The following is a 22,108-nucleotide window of genomic DNA, read 5'->3' on the forward strand; positions in this document are numbered from 1 at the left end:
CACAATGGAAATATACGTAAGAAAGATGGGTTGAGAATAATTACATACACAGTGAAATATCTGTAGAGATCAATGATGTAGACAGTGAAACATGGGTACAAGATGATTATATACTCTATGAAACATGGGAACACTGTGATTAAACACAGAGTGAAACCAGTATAAAGAGTGAGTCTATAAACAAGGATACCTGAGTACAGTGTTATATACGAAGTGAAACCTACGCACAGAGTGATCATATAGACAGTGAAACCCGAGTACATTGTTTTACTGTAAACAGTGAAACCTGGGTACAGAGAGATTATATAGAGAGTGAAACCTGGGTACTGAGTGATTACATACACAGTAAAACCTGTGTACAGAGAGATTATATACACAATGAAACCTGGGTACAGAGAGATTATATACCGACTGAAACCTGGGTACTGAGTAATTATATACACATTGGAACCTGCGTACAGAATGATTATATACAGAGTGAAACCTGGGTACAGAGTGATTATATACACTGTGAAACCTGGGTACAGAGAGGTTATATACACAGTGAAACCTGGGTACAGCGTGATTATATACACAGTGAAACCTGGCTACAGAGTGATTCTATAAACAATGAAACCTGGGTACAGATTGATTATATACACAGTGAAACCTGGGGACAGAGTGATTATATACACAGTGAAGCCTGGGTAAAGAGTGATTACATACAGAGTGAAACCTGTGTACAGAGACATTATATACACAGTGAAACCTGGGTACAGCGTGATTATATACACAGTGAAACCTGGGTACAGCGTGATTATACACACTATGGAGACAGGGTATAGATTGATTAAACGTACTATGAAACCTTGGTACAGGCATATTCTATAAACAGGTAAACCTTGGTGTAGTGAGATTATAGACACAATGTAATGTGAGTACAGAGTGATTATATACACAGTCAAACCTGTGTATACAGTGGATAAGTACACAGTGAAACCGGTGTGCACAATGGATATATACACAAGAAATATGGGTTGAGAATGATTACATACACAGTGAAATATCTGTATAGATCAATGATGTAGACAGTGAAACATGGGTACAAGATGATTATGTACTCTATGAAACATGGGAACACTGTGATTATACACAGAGTGAAACCAGTGTAAAAAATGAGTCTATAACCAATGATACCTGAGTACAGTGTTATATACGAAGTGAAACCTAGGCTCAGAGTGATCATATAGACAGTGAAACCCGAGTACATTGTTTTAATGTACACAGTGAAACCTGGGTACAGAGAGATTATATACACAGTGAAACCTGGGTACTGAGTGATTATATACACATTGGAACCTGCGTACAGAATGATTATATACACAGTTAAACCTGGGTATAGAGTGATAATATACACAGTGAAACCTAGGTACAGTGAGATAATATACACAGTGAAACCTGGGTACACAGTGATTCTATACACAGTTAAACCTGGGTACAGAGTGATTATATATACAATGAAACCTGGGAACAGAGTGATTATATACACAGTGAAACCTGGGTACAGAATGATTATATACACAGTGAAACCTGGGTATAAAGTGATTATACGCACAGTTAAACCTGGGTATAGAGTGATTATATAAACAATGAAATCGGGGTACAGAATGTTTATAGACACAATGTAACGTGAGTACAGAGTGATTATATACACAGTCAAACCTGTGCATACAGTGGATAAGTACACAGTGAAACCGGTGTGCACAATGGAAATATACACAAAAAGATGGGTTCAGAATGATTACATACACAGTGAAATTTCTTTAGAGATCAATGATGTAGACAGTGAAACATGGGTACAAGATGATTATATACTCTATGAAACATGGGAACACTGTGATTAAACACAGAGTGAAACCAGTATAAAGAGTGAGTCTATAAACAAGGATACCTGAGTACAGTGTTATATACGAAGTGAAACCTAGGCACAGAGTGATCATATAGACAGTGAAACCCGAGTACATTGTTTTACTGTACACAGTGAAACCTGGGTACAGAGAGATTATATAGAGAGTGAAACCAGGGTACTGAGTGCTTACATACACAGTAAAACCTGTGTACAGAGAGATTATATAAACAATGAAACCTGTGTACAGAGAGATTATATACACAGTGAAACCTGGGTACAGTGTGATTATATACACAATGAAACCTGGGTACTGAGAGATTATATACAGAGTGAAACATGTGTACAGAGTGATTATATACACAGTGAAACCTGGGTACAGAGTGATTATGTACACAATGAAACCTGGGTACTGAGAGATTATATACAGAGTGAAACATGTGTACAGAGTGATTATATACACAGTTAAACCTGGTTATAGAGTGATTATATAAACAATGAAATCGGGGTACAGAGTGATTATATACACAATGAATCCTGGGTACAGAGTGATTATATGCACACTTAAATCTAGGTGCAGAGTGAATATATACACAGTGAAACCTGGGTATAAAGTGATTATATACACACTGAACTCTAGGTGCAGAGTGATTATATACACAGTTAAACCTGGGTATAGAGTGATTATATAAACAATGAAATCGGGGTACAGAGTGATTATATACACAGTCAAACCTGGGTACAGAGTGATTATACACACAGTTAAATCTATGTGCAGAGTGAATATATACACAGTGAAACCTGGGTATAAAGTGATTATATACACACTGAACTATAGGTGCAGATTGATTATATACACAGTTAAACCTGGGTATAGAGTGATTATACACACAGTTAAATCTAGGTGCAGAGTGAATATATACACAGTGAAACCTGGGTATAAAGAGATTATATGCACACTGAACTCTAGGTGCAGAGTGATTATATAAACAATGAAATCGGGGTACAGAGTGATTATTTACACAGTGTCACCTGGGTACAGAGTGATTACATACACAGAGAAACCTGGGTAAAGAGTTATTATATACACAGTGAAACCTGGGTACAGAGAGATTATATACAGAGTGCAACCTGGGTACAGCGTGATTATATACACAGTGAAACCTGGCTACAGAGTGATTATATGCACAGTGAAACCTGGGTACGGACAGATTGTATACAGAGTGAAACCTGGGTACTGAGTGATTACATACAGAGTGAAACCTGTGTACAGAGAGATTATATACACAGTGAAACCTGGGTACAGTGTGATTATATACACAATGAAACCTGGGTACTGAGAGATTATATACAGAGTGAAACATGTGTACAGAGTGATTATATACACAGTGAAACCTGGGTAAAGAGTGATTATGTACACAATGAATCCTGGGTACTGAGAGATTATATACAGAGTGAAACATGTGTACAGAGTGATTATATACACAGTTAAACCTGGTTATAGAGTGATTATATAAACAATGAAATCGGGGTACAGAGTGATTATATACACAATGAATCCTGGGTACAGAGTGATTATATGCACACTTAAATCTAGGTGCAGAGTGAATATATACACAGTGAAACCTGGGTATAAAGTGATTATATACACACTGAACTCTAGGTGCGGAGTGATTATATACACAGTTAAACCTGGGTATATAGTGATTATATAAACAATGAAATCGGGGTACAGAGTGATTATATACACAGTGAAACCTGGGTACAGTGTGATTATATATACAATGAAACCTGGGAACAGAGTGATTATATACACAGTCAAACCTGTGCATACAGTGGATAAGTACACAGTGAAACCGGTGTGCACAATGGAAATATACGCAAGAAAGATGGGTTGAGAATAATTACATACACAGTGAAATATCTGTATAGATCAATGATGTAGACAGTGAAACATGGGTACAAGATGATTATATACTCTATGAAACATGGGAACACTGTGATTAAACACAGAGTGAAACCAGTATAAAGAGTGAGTCTATAAACAAGGATACCTGAGTACAGTGTTATATACGAAGTGAAACCTAGGCACAGAGTGATCATATAGACAGTGAAACCCGAGTACATTGTTTTACTGTACACAGTGAAACCTGGGTACAGAGAGATTATATAGAGAGTGAAACCTGGGTACTGAGTGATTACATACACAGTAAAACCTGTGTACAGTGAGATTATATACACAATGAAACCTGTGTACAGAGAGATTATATACCGACTGAAACCTGGGTACAGAGTGATTATATACACAGTGAAACCTGGGTACTGAGTGATTACATACACAGTAAAACCTGTGTACAGAGAGATTATATACACAATGAAACCTGGGTACAGAGAGATTATATACCGACTGAAACCTGGGTACTGAGTAATAAGATACACATTGGAACCTGCGTACAGAATGATTATATACAGAGTGAAACCTGGGTACAGAGTGATTACATACACAGTGAAACCTGGGTACAGAGAGATTATATACACAGTGAAACCTGGGTACAGAGCGGTTATATACACAGTGAAACCAGGGTACAGCGTGATTATATACTGTGTGAAACCTGGGTACAGAGTGATTACATACACAGTGAAACCTGGGTACAGAGAGATTATATACACAGTGAAACCTGGGTACAGAGAGGTTATATACACAGTGAAACCTGGGTAAAGAGAGATTATATACACAGTGAAACCTGGGTACAGAGTGATTCTATAAACAATGAAACCTGGGTACAGATTGATTATATACACAGTGAAACCTGGGGACAGAGTGATTATATACACAGTGAATCCTTGGTACAGAGTGATTATATACACAGTGAATACTGGGTACAGTGTGATTATAAACACAGAGAAGCCTGGGTAAAGAGTGATTACATACAGAGTGAAACCTGTGTACAGAGAGATTATGTACACAATGAAACATAGGTACAGTGAGATTATATACACAGTGAAACCTGGGTACAGTGAGATTATATACACAGTGAAAACTGGGTACAGAGTGAATGCATACACAGTGAAACCTGGGTACAGAGTGATTATATATACAATGAATCCTGGGTACAGAGTGATTATATACACAGTGTAACCTGCGTACAGAGTGATTACATACACAATGAAATCTAGGAGCAGAGTGATTTTATACACAGTGAATCCTGGGTACAGAGTGATTATATACACAATGAATCCTGGGTATAGAGTGATTATATACACAGTGAAACCTGGGTACAGAGTGATTATATACACAATGAATCCTGGGTACAGAGTGATTATATACACAGTGTAGCCTGCGTACAGAGTGATTACATACACAATGAAATCTAGGAGCAGAGAGATTATATACACAGTGAAACCTGGGTACAGTGTGATTATATACACAATGAAACCTGGGTACTGAGAGATTATATACAGAGTGAAACATGTGTACAGAGTGATTATATACACAGTGAAACCTGGGTACAGAATGATTATGTACACAATGAAACCTGGGTACAGAGTGATTATATGCACACTTAAATCTAGGTGCAGAGTGAATATATACACAGTGAAACCTGGGTATAAAGTGATTATATACACACTGAACTCAAGGTGCAGAGTGATTATATACACAGTTAAACCTGGGTATAGAGTGATTATACACACAGTGAAACCTCGGTACAGAGTGATTATATACACAATGAATCTTGGGTACAGAGTGATTATATATACAATGAAACCTGGGAACAGAGTGATTATATACACAGTGAATTCTGGGTAATGAGTGATTATATACACAGTGAAACCTGGGTACAGACTGATTATATACACAATGAATCCTGGGTACAGAGTGATTATATACACAGTGAAACCTGTGTACAGAGTGATTATATACACAATGAATCCTGGGTACAGAGTGAATATATACACAGTGAAACCTGGGTACAGAGTGATTATATAAACAATGAAATCGGGGTACAGAGTGATTATATACACAATGAATCCTGGGTACAGTGTGATGATATACACAGTGAAATCCTGGGGGCAGAGTGTTTATACACACAGTGGAGACAGGGTATAGATTGATTAAACGTACTGTGAAACCTTGATACAGGCATATTCCATACACGGGTAAACCTTGGTACAGAGAGATTATAGAAACAATGTAACGTGAGTACAGAGTGATTATATACACAGTCAAACCTGTGCATACAGTGGATAAGTACACAGTGAAACCGGTGTGCACAATGGAAATATACGTAAGAAAGATGGGTTGAGAATAATTACATACACAGTGAAATATCTGTAGAGATCAATGATGTAGACAGTGAAACATGGGTACAAGATGATTATATACTCTATGAAACATGGGAACACTGTGATTAAACACAGAGTGAAACCAGTATAAAGAGTGAGTCTATAAACAAGGATACCTGAGTACAGTGTTATATACGAAGTGAAACCTACGCACAGAGTGATCATATAGACAGTGAAACCCGAGTACATTGTTTTACTGTAAACAGTGAAACCTGGGTACAGAGAGATTATATAGAGAGTGAAACCTGGGTACTGAGTGATTACATACACAGTAAAACCTGTGTACAGAGAGATTATATACACAATGAAACCTGGGTACAGAGAGATTATATACCGACTGAAACCTGGGTACTGAGTAATTATATACACATTGGAACCTGCGTACAGAATGATTATATACAGAGTGAAACCTGGGTACAGAGTGATTATATACACTGTGAAACCTGGGTACAGAGAGGTTATATACACAGTGAAACCTGGGTACAGCGTGATTATATACACAGTGAAACCTGGGTACAGCGTGATTATACACACTATGGAGACAGGGTATAGATTGATTAAACGTACTATGAAACCTTGGTACAGGCATATTCTATAAACAGGTAAACCTTGGTGTAGTGAGATTATAGACACAATGTAATGTGAGTACAGAGTGATTATATACACAGTCAAACCTGTGTATACAGTGGATAAGTACACAGTGAAACCGGTGTGCACAATGGATATATACACAAGAAATATGGGTTGAGAATGATTACATACACAGTGAAATATCTGTATAGATCAATGATGTAGACAGTGAAACATGGGTACAAGATGATTATGTACTCTATGAAACATGGGAACACTGTGATTATACACAGAGTGAAACCAGTGTAAAAAATGAGTCTATAACCAATGATACCTGAGTACAGTGTTATATACGAAGTGAAACCTAGGCTCAGAGTGATCATATAGACAGTGAAACCCGAGTACATTGTTTTAATGTACACAGTGAAACCTGGGTACAGAGAGATTATATACACAGTGAAACCTGGGTACTGAGTGATTATATACACATTGGAACCTGCGTACAGAATGATTATATACACAGTTAAACCTGGGTATAGAGTGATAATATACACAGTGAAACCTAGGTACAGTGAGATAATATACACAGTGAAACCTGGGTACACAGTGATTCTATACACAGTTAAACCTGGGTACAGAGTGATTATATATACAATGAAACCTGGGAACAGAGTGATTATATACACAGTGAAACCTGGGTACAGAATGATTATATACACAGTGAAACCTGGGTATAAAGTGATTATACGCACAGTTAAACCTGGGTATAGAGTGATTATATAAACAATGAAATCGGGGTACAGAATGTTTATAGACACAATGTAACGTGAGTACAGAGTGATTATATACACAGTCAAACCTGTGCATACAGTGGATAAGTACACAGTGAAACCGGTGTGCACAATGGAAATATACACAAAAAGATGGGTTCAGAATGATTACATACACAGTGAAATTTCTTTAGAGATCAATGATGTAGACAGTGAAACATGGGTACAAGATGATTATATACTCTATGAAACATGGGAACACTGTGATTAAACACAGAGTGAAACCAGTATAAAGAGTGAGTCTATAAACAAGGATACCTGAGTACAGTGTTATATACGAAGTGAAACCTAGGCACAGAGTGATCATATAGACAGTGAAACCCGAGTACATTGTTTTACTGTACACAGTGAAACCTGGGTACAGAGAGATTATATAGAGAGTGAAACCAGGGTACTGAGTGCTTACATACACAGTAAAACCTGTGTACAGAGAGATTATATAAACAATGAAACCTGTGTACAGAGAGATTATATACACAGTGAAACCTGGGTACAGTGTGATTATATACACAATGAAACCTGGGTACTGAGAGATTATATACAGAGTGAAACATGTGTACAGAGTGATTATATACACAGTGAAACCTGGGTACAGAGTGATTATGTACACAATGAAACCTGGGTACTGAGAGATTATATACAGAGTGAAACATGTGTACAGAGTGATTATATACACAGTTAAACCTGGTTATAGAGTGATTATATAAACAATGAAATCGGGGTACAGAGTGATTATATACACAATGAATCCTGGGTACAGAGTGATTATATGCACACTTAAATCTAGGTGCAGAGTGAATATATACACAGTGAAACCTGGGTATAAAGTGATTATATACACACTGAACTCTAGGTGCAGAGTGATTATATACACAGTTAAACCTGGGTATAGAGTGATTATATAAACAATGAAATCGGGGTACAGAGTGATTATATACACAGTCAAACCTGGGTACAGAGTGATTATACACACAGTTAAATCTATGTGCAGAGTGAATATATACACAGTGAAACCTGGGTATAAAGTGATTATATACACACTGAACTATAGGTGCAGATTGTTTATATACACAGTGAAACCTGGGTACAGTGTGATGATATACACAGTGAAATCCTGGGGGCAGAGTGTTTATACACACAGTGGAGACAGGGTATAGATTGATTAAACGTACTGTGAAACCTTGGAACAAGCATATTCCATACACGGGTAAACCTTGGTACAGAGAGATTATAGAAACAATGTAACGTGAGTACAGAGTGATTATATACACAGTCAAACCTGTGTATACAGTGGATAAGTACACAGTGAAACCGGTGTGCACAATGGAAATATACACAAGAAATATGGGTTGAGAATGATTACATACACAGTGAAATATCTGTATAGATCAATGATGTAGACAGTGAAACATGGGTACAAGATAATTATATACTCTATGAAACATGGGAACACTGTGATTATACACAGAGTGAAACCAGTGTAAAGAATGAGTCTATAACCAATGATACCTGAGTACAGTGTTATATACGAAGTGAAACCTAGGCACAGAGTGATCATATAGACAGTGAAACCCGAGTACATTGTTTTACTATACACAGTGAAACCTGGGTACAGAGAGATTATATAGAGAGTGAAACCTGGGTACTGAGTGATTACATACACAGTAAAACCTGTGTACAGAGAGATTATATACACAATGAAACCTGGGTACAGAGAGATTATATACCGACTGAAACCTGGGTACTGAGTAATTATATACACATTGGAACCTGCGTACAGAATGATTATATACAGAGTGAAACCTGGGTACAGAGTGATTACATACACAGTGAAACCTGGGTACAGAGAGATTATATACACAGTGAAACCTGGGTACAGAGCGGTTATATACACAGTGAAACCAGGGTACAGCGTGATTATATACTGTGTGAAACCTGGGTACAGAGTGATTACATACACAGTGAAACCTGGGTACAGAGAGATTATATACACAGTGAAACCTGGGTACAGAGAGGTTATATACACAGTGAAACCTGGGTACAGAGAGATTATATACACAGTGAAACCTGGGTACAGAGTGATTCTAGAAACAATGAAACCTGGGTACAGATTGATTATATACACAGTGAAACCTGGGGATAGAGTGATTATATACACAATGAATACTGGGTACAGAGTGATTATATACACAGAGAAGCCTGGGTAAAGAGTGATTACATACGGAGTGAAACCTGTGTACAGAGAGATTATATACACAGTGAAACCTGGGTACAGTGTGATTATATACACAATGAAACCTGGGTACTGAGAGATTATATACAGAGTGAAACATGTGTACAGAGTGATTATATACACAGTGAAACCTGGGTACAGAATGATTATGTACACAATGAAACCTGGGTACTGAGAGATTATATACAGAGTGAAACATGTGTACAGAGTGATTATATACACAGTTAAACCTGGTTATAGAGTGATTATATAAACAATGAAATAGGGGTACAGAGTGATTATATACACAATGAATCCTGGGTACAGAGTGATTATATGCACACTTAAATCTAGGTGCAGAGTGAATATATACACAGTGAAACCTGGGTATAAAGTGATTATATACACACTGAACTCAAGGTGCAGAGTGATTATATACACAGTTAAACCTGGGTATAGAGTGATTATACACACAGTGAAACCTCGGTACAGAGTGATTATATACACAATGAATCTTGGGTACAGAGTGATTATATATACAATGAAACCTGGGAACAGAGTGATTATATACACAGTGAATTCTGGGTAATGAGTGATTATATACACAGTGAAACCTGGGTACAGACTGATTATATACACAATGAATCCTGGGTACAGAGTGATTATATACACAGTGAAACCTGTGTACAGAGTGATTATATACACAATGAATCCTGGGTACAGAGTGATTATATACACAGTGAAACCTGGGTACAGAGTGATTATATAAACAATGAAATCGGGGTACAGAGTGATTATATACACAATGAATCCTGGGTACAGTGTGATGATATACACAGTGAAATCCTGGGGGCAGAGTGTTTATACACACAGTGGAGACAGGGTATAGATTGATTAAACGTACTGTGAAACCTTGATACAGGCATATTCCATACACGGGTAAACCTTGGTACAGAGAGATTATAGAAACAATGTAACATGAGTACAGAGTGATTATATACACAGTCAAACCTGTGCATACAGTGGATAAGTACACAGTGAAACCGGTGTGCACAATGGAAATATACGTAAGAAAGATGGGTTGAGAATAATTACATACACAGTGAAATATCTGTAGAGATCAATGATGTAGACAGTGAAACATGGGTACAAGATGATTATATACTCTATGAAACATGGGAACACTGTGATTAAACACAGAGTGAAACCAGTATAAAGAGTGAGTCTATAAACAAGGATACCTGAGTACAGTGTTATATACTAAGTGAAACCTACGCACAGAGTGATCATATAGACAGTGAAACCCGAGTACATTGTTTTACTGTAAACAGTGAAACCTGGGTACAGAGAGATTATATAGAGAGTGAAACCTGGGTACTGAGTGATTACATACACAGTAAAACCTGTGTACAGAGAGATTATATACACAATGAAACCTGGGTACAGAGAGATTATATACCGACTGAAACCTGGGTACTGAGTAATTATATACACATTGGAACCTGCGTACAGAATGATTATATACAGAGTGAAACCTGGGTACAGAGTGATTACATACACAGTGAAACCTGGGTACAGAGAGATTATATACACAGTGAAACCTGGGTACAGAGAGGTTATATACACAGTGAAACCTGGATACAGCGTGATTATATACACAGTGAAACCTGGCTACAGAGTGATTCTATAAACAATGAAACCTGGGTACAGATTGATTATATACACAGTGAAACCTGGGGACAGAGTGATTATATACACAGTGAATCCTTGGTACAGAGTGATTATATACACAGTGAATACTGGGTACAGCGTGATTATACACACTATGGAGACAGGGTATAGATTGATTAAACGTACTATGAAACCTTCGTACAGGCATATTCTATAAACAGGTAAACCTTGGTGTAGTGAGATTATAGACACAATGTAATGTGAGTACAGAGTGATTATATACACAGTCAAACCTGTGTATACAGTGGATAAGTACACAGTGAAACCGGTGTGCACAATGGATATATACACAAGAAATATGGGTTGAGAATGATTACATACACAGTGAAATATCTGTATAGATCAATGATGTAGACAGTGAAACATGGGTACAAGATGATTATGTACTCTATGAAACATGGGAACACTGTGATTATACACAGAGTGAAACCAGTGTAAAAAATGAGTCTATAACCAATGATACCTGAGTACAGTGTTATATACGAAGTGAAACCTAGGCTCAGAGTGATCATATAGACAGTGAAACCCGAGTACATTGTTTTAATGTACACAGTGAAACCTGGGTACAGAGAGATTATATACACAGTGAAACCTGGGTACTGAGTGATTATATACACATTGGAACCTGCGTACAGAATGATTATATACACAGTTAAACCTGGGTATAGAGTGATAATATACACAGTGAAACCTAGGTACAGTGAGATAATATACACAGTGAAACCTGGGTACAGAGTGATTCTATACACAGTTAAACCTGGGTACAGAGTGATTATATATACAATGAAACCTGGGAACAGAGTGATTATATACACAGTGAAACCTGGGTACAGAATGATTATATACACAGTGAAACCTGGGTACAGAGTGATTATATACACAGTTAAATCTAGGTGCAGAGTGAATATATACACAGTGAAACCTGGGTATAAAGTGATTATATGCACACTGAACTCTAGGGCAGAGTGATTATATACACAGTTTAACCTGGGTATAGAGTGATTATACGCACAGTTAAACCTGGGTATAGAGTGATTATATAAACAATGAAATCGGGGTACAGAATGTTTATATACACAATGAATCCTGGGTACAGTGTGATGATATACACAGTGAAATCCTGGGTGCAGAGTGTTTATACACACAGTGGAGACAGAGTATTGATTGATTAAACGTACTGTGAAACCTTGGTACAGGCATATTCCATACACGGGTAAACCTTGGTACAGTGAGATTATAGACACAATGTAACGTGAGTACAGAGTGATTATATACACAGTCAAACCTGTGCATACAGTGGATAAGTACACAGTGAAACCGGTGTGCACAATGGAAATATACACAAAAAGATGGGTTCAGAATGATTACATACACAGTGAAATCTCTGTAGAGATCAATGATGTAGACAGTGAAACATGGGTACAAGATGATTATATACTCTATGAAACATGGGAACACTGTGATTAAACACAGAGTGAAACCAGTATAAAGAGTGAGTCTATAAACAAGGATACCTGAGTACAGTGTTATATACGAAGTGAAACCTAGGCACAGAGTGATCATATAGACAGTGAAACCCGAGTACATTGTTTTACTGTACACAGTGAAACCTGGGTACAGAGAGATTATATAGAGAGTGAAACCAGGGTACTGAGTGATTACATACACAGTAAAACCTGTGTACAGAGAGATTATATAAACAATGAAACCTGGGTACAGAGAGATTATATACCGACTGAAACCTGGGTACTGAGTAATTATATACACATTGGAACCTGCGTACAGAATGATTATATACAGAGTGAAACCTGGGTACAGAGTGATTACATACACAGTGAAACCTGGGTACAGAGAGATTATATACACAGTGAAACCTGGGTACAGAGCGGTTATATACACTGTGAAACCAGGGTACAGCGTGATTATATACCGTGTGAAACCTGGGTACAGAGTGATTACATACACAGTGAAACCTGGGTACAGAGAGGTTATATACACAGTGAAACCTGGGTACAGAGTGATTCTATAAACAATGAAACCTGGGTACAGATTGATTATATACACAGTGAAACCTGGGGACAGAGTGATTATATACACAGTGAATCCTTGGTACAGAGTGATTATATACACAGTGAATACTGGGTACAGTGTGATTATAAACACAGAGAAGCCTGGGTAAAGAGTGATTACATACAGAATGAAACCTGTGTACAGAGAGATTATATACACAGTGAAACCTGGGTACAGAGTGATTATGTACACAATGAAACCTGGGTACAGAGTGATTATGTACACAATGAAACCTGGGTACTGAGAGATTATATACAGAGTGAAACATGTGTACAGAGTGATTATATACACAGTTAAACCTGGTTATAGAGTGATTATATAAACAATGAAATCGGGGTACAGAGTGATTATATACACAATGAATCCTGGGTACAGAGTGATTATATGCACACTTAAATCTAGGTGCAGAGTGAATATATACACAGTGAAACCTGGGTATAAAGTGATTATATACACACTGAACTCTAGGTGCAGAGTGATTATATACACAGTTAAACCTGGGTATATAGTGATTATACACACAGTGAAACCTGGGTACAGAGTGATTATATACACAATGATTCTTGGGTACAGAGTGATTATATATACAATGAAACCTGGGAACAGAGTGATTATATACACAGTGGATTCTGGGTAATGAGTGATTATATACACAGTGAAACCTGGGTACAGACTGATTATATACACAATGAATCCTGGGTACAGAGTGATTATATACACAGTGAAACCTGTGTACAGAGTGATTATATACACAATGTATCCTGGGTACAGAGTGATTATATACACAGTGAAACCTGGGTACAGAGTGATTATATAAACAATGAAATCGGGGTACAGAGTGATTATATACACAATGAATCCTGGGTACAGTGTGATGATATACACAGTGAAATCCTGGGGGCAGAGTGTTTATACACACAGTGGAGACAGGGTATAGATTGATTAAACGTACTGTGAAACCTTGGTACAGGCATATTCCATACACGGGTAAACCTTGGTACAGAGAGATTATAGAAACAATGTAACGTGAGTACAGAGTGATTATATACACAGTCAAACCTGTGCATACAGTGGATAAGTACACAGTGAAACCGGTGTGCACAATGGAAATATACGTAAGAAAGATGGGTTGAGAATAATTACATACACAGTGAAATATCTGTAGAGATCAATGATGTAGACAGTGAAACATGGGTACAAGATGATTATATACTCTATGAAACATGGGAACACTGTGATTAAACACAGAGTGAAACCAGTATAAAGAGTGAGTCTATAAACAAGGATACCTGAGTACAGTGTTATATACGAAGTGAAACCTACGCACAGAGTGATCATATAGACAGTGAAACCCGAGTACATTGTTTTACTGTACACAGTGAAACTTGGGTACAGAGAGATTATATAGAGAGTGAAACCTGGGTACTGAGTGATTACATACACAGTAAAACATGTGTACAGAGAGATTATATACACAATGAAACCTGGGTACAGAGAGATTATATACCGACTGAAACCTGGGTACTGAGTAATTATATACACATTGGAACCTGCGTACAGAATGATTATATACACAGTGAAACCTGGGTACAGAGTGATTATATACAGAGTGAAACCTGGGTACAGAGTGATTACATACACAGTGAAACCTGGGTACAGAGTGATTACATACACAGTGAAACCTGGGTACAGAGAGATTATATACACAGTGAAACCTGGGTACAGAGAGGTTATATACACAGTGAAACCTGGGTACAGCGTGATTATATACACAGTGAAACCTGGGTACAGAGTGATTCTATAAACAATGAAACCTGGGTACAGATTGATTATATACACAGTGAAACCTGGGTACAGAGTGATTATGTACACAATGAATCCTGGGTACAGAGTGATTATACACACAGTGGAGACAGGGAATAGATTGATTAAACGTACTATGAAACCTTGGTACAGGCATATTCTATAAACGGGTAAACCTTGGTGTAGTGAGATTATAGACACAATGTAACGTGAGTACAGATTGATTATATATACAGTCAAACCTGTCTCTACAGTGGATAAGTACACAGTGAAACCGGTGTGCACAATGGATATATACACAAGAAATATGGGTTGAGAATGATTACATACACAGTGAAATATCTGTATAGATCAATGATGTAGACAGTGAAACATGGGTACAAGATGATTATGTACTCTATGAAACATGGGAACACTGTGATTATACACAGAGTGAAACCAGTGTAAAAAATGAGTCTATAACCAATGATACCTGAGTACAGTGTTATATACGAAGTGAAACCTAGGCTCAGAGTGATCATATAGACAGTGAAACCCGAGTACATTGTTTTAATGTACACAGTGAAACCTGGGTACAGAGAGATTATATACACAGTGAAACCTGGGTACTGAGTGATTATATATACAGTGAAACCTGGGTACAGAGTGATTACATACACAGTAAAACCTGCGTACAGAGAGATTATATACACAATGAAACCTGGGTACAGAGAGATTATATACAGAGTGAAACCTGGGTACTGAGTAATTATATACACATTGGAACCTGCGTACAGAATGATTATATACACAGTTAAACCTGGGTATAGAGTGATAATATACACAGTGAAACCTAGGTACAGACAGATAATATACACAGTGAAACCTGGGTACACAGTGATTCTATACACAGTGAAACCTGGGTACAGAGTGATAATATATACAATGAAACCTGGGAACAGAGTGATTATATACACAGTGAATTCTGGGTAATGAGTGATTATATACACAGTGAAACCTGGGTGCAGAATGATTATATACACAGTGAAACCTGGGTACAGAGTGATTATATACACTGTTAAATCTAGGTGCAGAGTGAATATATACACAGTGAAACCTGGGTATAAAGTGATTATATACACACTGAACTCTAGGTGCAGAGTGATTATATACACAGTTTAACCTGGTTATAGAGTGATTATACGCACAGTTAAACCTGGGTATAGAGTGATTATATAAACAATGAAATCGGGGTACAGAGTGTTTATATACACAATGAATCCTGGGTACAGTGTGATGATATACACAGTGAAATCCTGGGTGCAGAGTGTTTATACACACAGTGGAGACAGAGTATTGATTGATTAAACGTACTGTGAAACCTTGGTACAGGCATATTCCATACACGGGTAAACCTTGGTACAGTGAGATTATAGACACAATGTAACGTGAGTACAGACTGATTATATACACAGTCAAACCTGTGCATACAGTGGATAAGTACACAGTGAAACCGGTGTGCACAATGGAAATAAACACAAAAAGATGGGTTCAGAATGATTACATACACAGTGAAATTTCTGTATAGATCAATGATGTAGACAATGAAACATGGATACAAGATGATTATATACTCTATAAAACATGGGAACACTGTGATTATACACAGAGTGAAACCAGTATAAAGAGTGAGTCTATAACCAATGATACCTGAGTACAGTGTTATATACGAAGTGAAACCTAGGCAGAGTGATCATATAGGCAGTGAAACTCGAGTACATTGTTTTAATGCACACAGTGAAACCTGGGTACAGAGAGATTATATACAGAGTGAAACCTGGGTACTGAGTGATTACATACACAGTAAAAACTGCGTACAGAGAGATTATATACACAATGAAACCTGGGTACAAAGAGATTATATACAGAGTGAAACCTGGGTACTGAGTAATTATATACACATTGGAACCTGCGTACAGAATGATTATATGCACAGTGAAACCTGGGTATAGAGTGATTATACACACAGTTAAATCTAGGTGCAGAGTGAATATATACACAGTGAAACCAGGGTATAAAGTGATTATATTCACACTGAACTCTAGGTGCAGAGTGATTATATACACAGTTAAACCTGGGTATAGAGTGATTATACACACAGTGAAACCTCGGTACAGTGTGATTATATAAACAATGAAATCGGGGTACAGAGTGATTATATACACAATGAATCCTGGGTACAGTGTGTTGATATACACAGTGAAATCCTGGGTGCAGAGTGTTTATACACACAGTGGAAACAGGGTATAGATTGATTAAACGTACTGTGAAACCTTGGTACAGGCATATTCCATACACGGGTAAACCTTGGTACAGTGAGATTATAGACACAATGTAACGTGAGTACAGAGTGATTATATACACAGTCAAACCTGTGCATAGAGTGGATAAGTACACAGTGAAACCGGTGTGCACAATAGAAATATACGCAAGAAAGATGGGTTGAGAATAATTACATACACAGTGAAATATCTGTAGAGATCAATGATGTAGACAGTGAAACATGGGTACAAGATGATTATATACTCTATGAAACATGGGAACACTGTGATTAAACACAGAGTGAAACGAGTATAAAGAGTGAGTCTATAAACAAGGATACCTGAGTACAGTGTTATATACGAAGTGAAACCTAGGCACAGAGTGATCATATAGACAGTGAAACCCGAGTACATTGTTTTACTGTACACAGTGAAACCTGGGTACAGAGAGGTTATATACACAATGAAACCTGGGTACAGAGAGATTATATACCGACTGAAACCTTGGTACTGAGTAATTATATACGCATTGGAACCTGCGTACAGAATGATTATATACAGAGTGAAACCTGGGTACAGAGTGATTACATACACAGTGAAACCTGGGTACAGAGAGATTATATAGACAGTGAAACCTGGGTACAGAGCGGTTATATACACAGTGAAACCAGGGTACAGCGTGATTATATACTGTGTGAAACCTGGGTACAGAGTGATTACATACACAGTGAAACCTGGGTACAGAGAGATTATATACACAGTGAAACCTGGGTACAGAGAGGTTATATACACAGTGAAACCTGAGTACAGAGTGATTATATACACAGTGAAACCTGGGTACAGAGTGATTCTATAAACAATGAAACCTGGGTACAGATTGATTATATACACAGTGAAACCTGGGGACAGAGTGATTATATAAACAGTGAATCCTTGGTACAGAGTGATTATATACACAGTGAAACCTGGGTACAGTGTGATGATATACACAGTGAAATCCTGGGTGCAGAGTGTTTATACACACAGTGGAGACAGGGTATAGATTGATTAAACGTACTGTGAAACCTTGGTACATGCATATTCCATACACGGGTAAACCTTGGTACAGTGAGATTATAGACACAATGTAACGTGAGTACAGAGTGATTATATACACAGTCAAACCTGTGCATAGAGTGGATAAGTACACAGTGAAACCGGTGTGCACAATGGAAATATACGCAAGAAAGATGGGTTGAGAATGATTACATACACAGTGAAATATCCGTAGAGATCAATGATGTAGACAGTGAAACATGGGTACAAGATGATTATATACTCTATGAAACATGGGAACACTGTAATTAAACACAGAGTGAAACCAGTATAAAGAGTGAGTCTATAACCAATGATACCTGAGTACAGTGTTATATACGAAGAGAAACCTAGGCACAGAGTGATCATATAGACAGTGAAACCCGAGTACATTGTTTTAATATACACAGTGAAACCTGGGTACAGAGAGATTATATACAGAGTGAAACCTGGGTACTGAGTTATTACATACACAGTAAAACCTGCGTACAGAGAGATTATATACACAGTGAAACCTGGGTACAGAGAGATTATATACAGAGTGAAACCAGGGTACAGCGTGATTATATACACAGTGAAACCTGGGTACAGAGTGATTCTATAAACAATGAAACCTGGGTACAGATTGATTATATACACAGTAAAACCTGCGTACAGAGAGATTCTATACACATTGAAACCTGGGTACAGAGAGATTATATACAGAGTGAAACCTGGGTACTGAGTAATTATATACTAATTGGAACCTGCGTACAGAATGATTATATGCACAGTGAAACCTGGGTACAGAGTGATTATATACACAGTGAAACCTGGGTACAGAGTGATTATATACACAGTGAAACCTGCGTGCAGAGTGATTATATACACAGTTAAACCTGGGTATAGAGTGATTATACACACAGTTAAATTTAGATGCAGAGTGATTATATACACAGTGAAACCTGGGTATAAAGTGATTATATACACACTGAACTCTAGGTGCAGAGTGATTATATACACAGTTAAACCTGGGTATAGAGTGATTATATAAACAATGAAATCGGGGTACAGAGTGATTATATACACAATGAATCCTGGGTACAGTGTGTTGATATGCACACTTAAATCTAGGTGCAGAGTGAATATATACACAGTGAAACCTGGGTATAAAGTGATTATATACACACTGAACTCTAGGTGCAGAGTGATTATATACACAGTTAAACCTGGGTATATAGTGATTATACACACAGTGAAACCTGGGTACAGAGTGATTATATACACAATGATTCTTGGGTACAGAGTGATTATATATACAATGAAACCTGGGAACAGAGTGATTATATACACAGTGGATTCTGGGTAATGAGTGATTATATACACAGTGAAACCTGGGTACAGACTGATTATATACACAATGAATCCTGGGTACAGAGTGATTATATACACAGTGAAACCTGTGTATAGAGTGATTATATACACAGTCAAACCTGTGCATAGAGTGGATAAGTACACAGTGAAACCGGTGTGCACAATGGAAATATACGCAAGAAAGATGGGTTGAGAATGATTACATACACAGTGAAATTTCTGTATAGATCAATGATGTAGACAGTGAAACATGGGTACAAGATGATTATATACTCTATGAAACATGGGAACACTGTAATTAAACACAGAGTGAAAACAGTATAAAGAGTGAGTCTATAAACAAGGATACCTGAGTACAGTGTTATATACGAAGTGAAACCTAGGCACAGAGTGATCATATAGACAGTGAAACCCGAGTACATTGTTTTACTGTACACAGTGAAACCTGGGTACAGAGAGATTATATAGAGAGTGAAACCAGGGTACTGAGTGCTTACATACACAGTAAAACCTGTGTACAGAGAGATTATATAAACAATGAAACCTGTGTACAGAGAGATTATATACACAGTGAAACCTGGGTACAGTGTGATTATATACACAATGAAACATGGGTACTGAGAGATTATATACAGAGTGAAACATGTGTACAGAGTGATTATATACACAGTGAAACCTGGGTACAGAGTGATTATGTACACAATGAAACCTGGGTACTGAGAGATTATATACAGAGTGAAACATGTGTACAGAGTGATTATATACACAGTTAAACCTGGTTATAGAGTGATTATATAAACAATGAAATCGGGGTACAGAGTGATTATATACACAATGAATCCTGGGTACAGAGTGATTATATGCACACTTAAATCTAGGTGCAGAGTGAATATATACACAGTGAAACCTGGGTATAGAGTGATTATATAAACAATGAAATCGGGGTACAGAGTGATTATATACACAGTGAAACCTGGGTACAGTGTGATGATATACACAGTGAAATCCTGGGGGCAGAGTGTTTATACACACAGTGGAGACAGGGTATAGATTGATTCAACGTACTGTGAAACCTTGGAACAAGCATATTCCATACACGGGTAAACCTTGGTACAGAGAGATTATAGAAACAATGTAACGTGAGTACAGTGTGATTATATACACAGTCAAACCTGTGTATACAGTGGATAAGTACACAGTGAAACCGGTGTGCACAATGGAAATATACACAAGAAATATGGGTTGAGAATGATTACATACACAGTGAAATATCTGTATAGATCAATGATGTAGACAGTGAAACATGGGTACAAGATAATTATATACTTTATGAAACATGGGAACACTGTGATTATACACAGAGTGAAACCAGTGTAAAGAATGAGTCTATAACCAATGATACCTGAGTACAGTGTTATATACGAAGTGAAACCTAGGCACAGAGTGATCATATAGACAGTGAAACCCGAGTACATTGTTTTACTATACACAGTGAAACCTGGGTACAGAGAGATTATATAGAGAGTGAAACTTGGGTACTGAGTGATTACATACACAGTAAAACCTGTGTACAGAGAGATTATATACACAATGAAACCTGGGTACAGAGAGATTATATACCGACTGAAACCTGGGTACTGAGTAATTATATACACATTGGAACCTGCGTACAGAATGATTATATACAGAGTGAAACCTGGGTACAGAGTGATTACATACACAGTGAAACCTGGGTACAGAGAGATTATATACACAGTGAAACCTGGGTACAGAGAGGTTATATACACAGTGAAACCTGGATACAGCGTGATTATATACACAGTGAAACCTGGCTACAGAGTGATTCTATAAACAATGAAACCTGGGTACAGATTGATTATATACACAGTGAAACCTGGGGACAGAGTGATTATATACACAGTGAATCCTTGGTACA

This window comes from Hemitrygon akajei, chromosome 11 (genome assembly GCF_048418815.1).
Source record: "Hemitrygon akajei chromosome 11, sHemAka1.3, whole genome shotgun sequence".
Lineage (NCBI taxonomy): Eukaryota > Metazoa > Chordata > Chondrichthyes > Myliobatiformes > Dasyatidae > Hemitrygon > Hemitrygon akajei.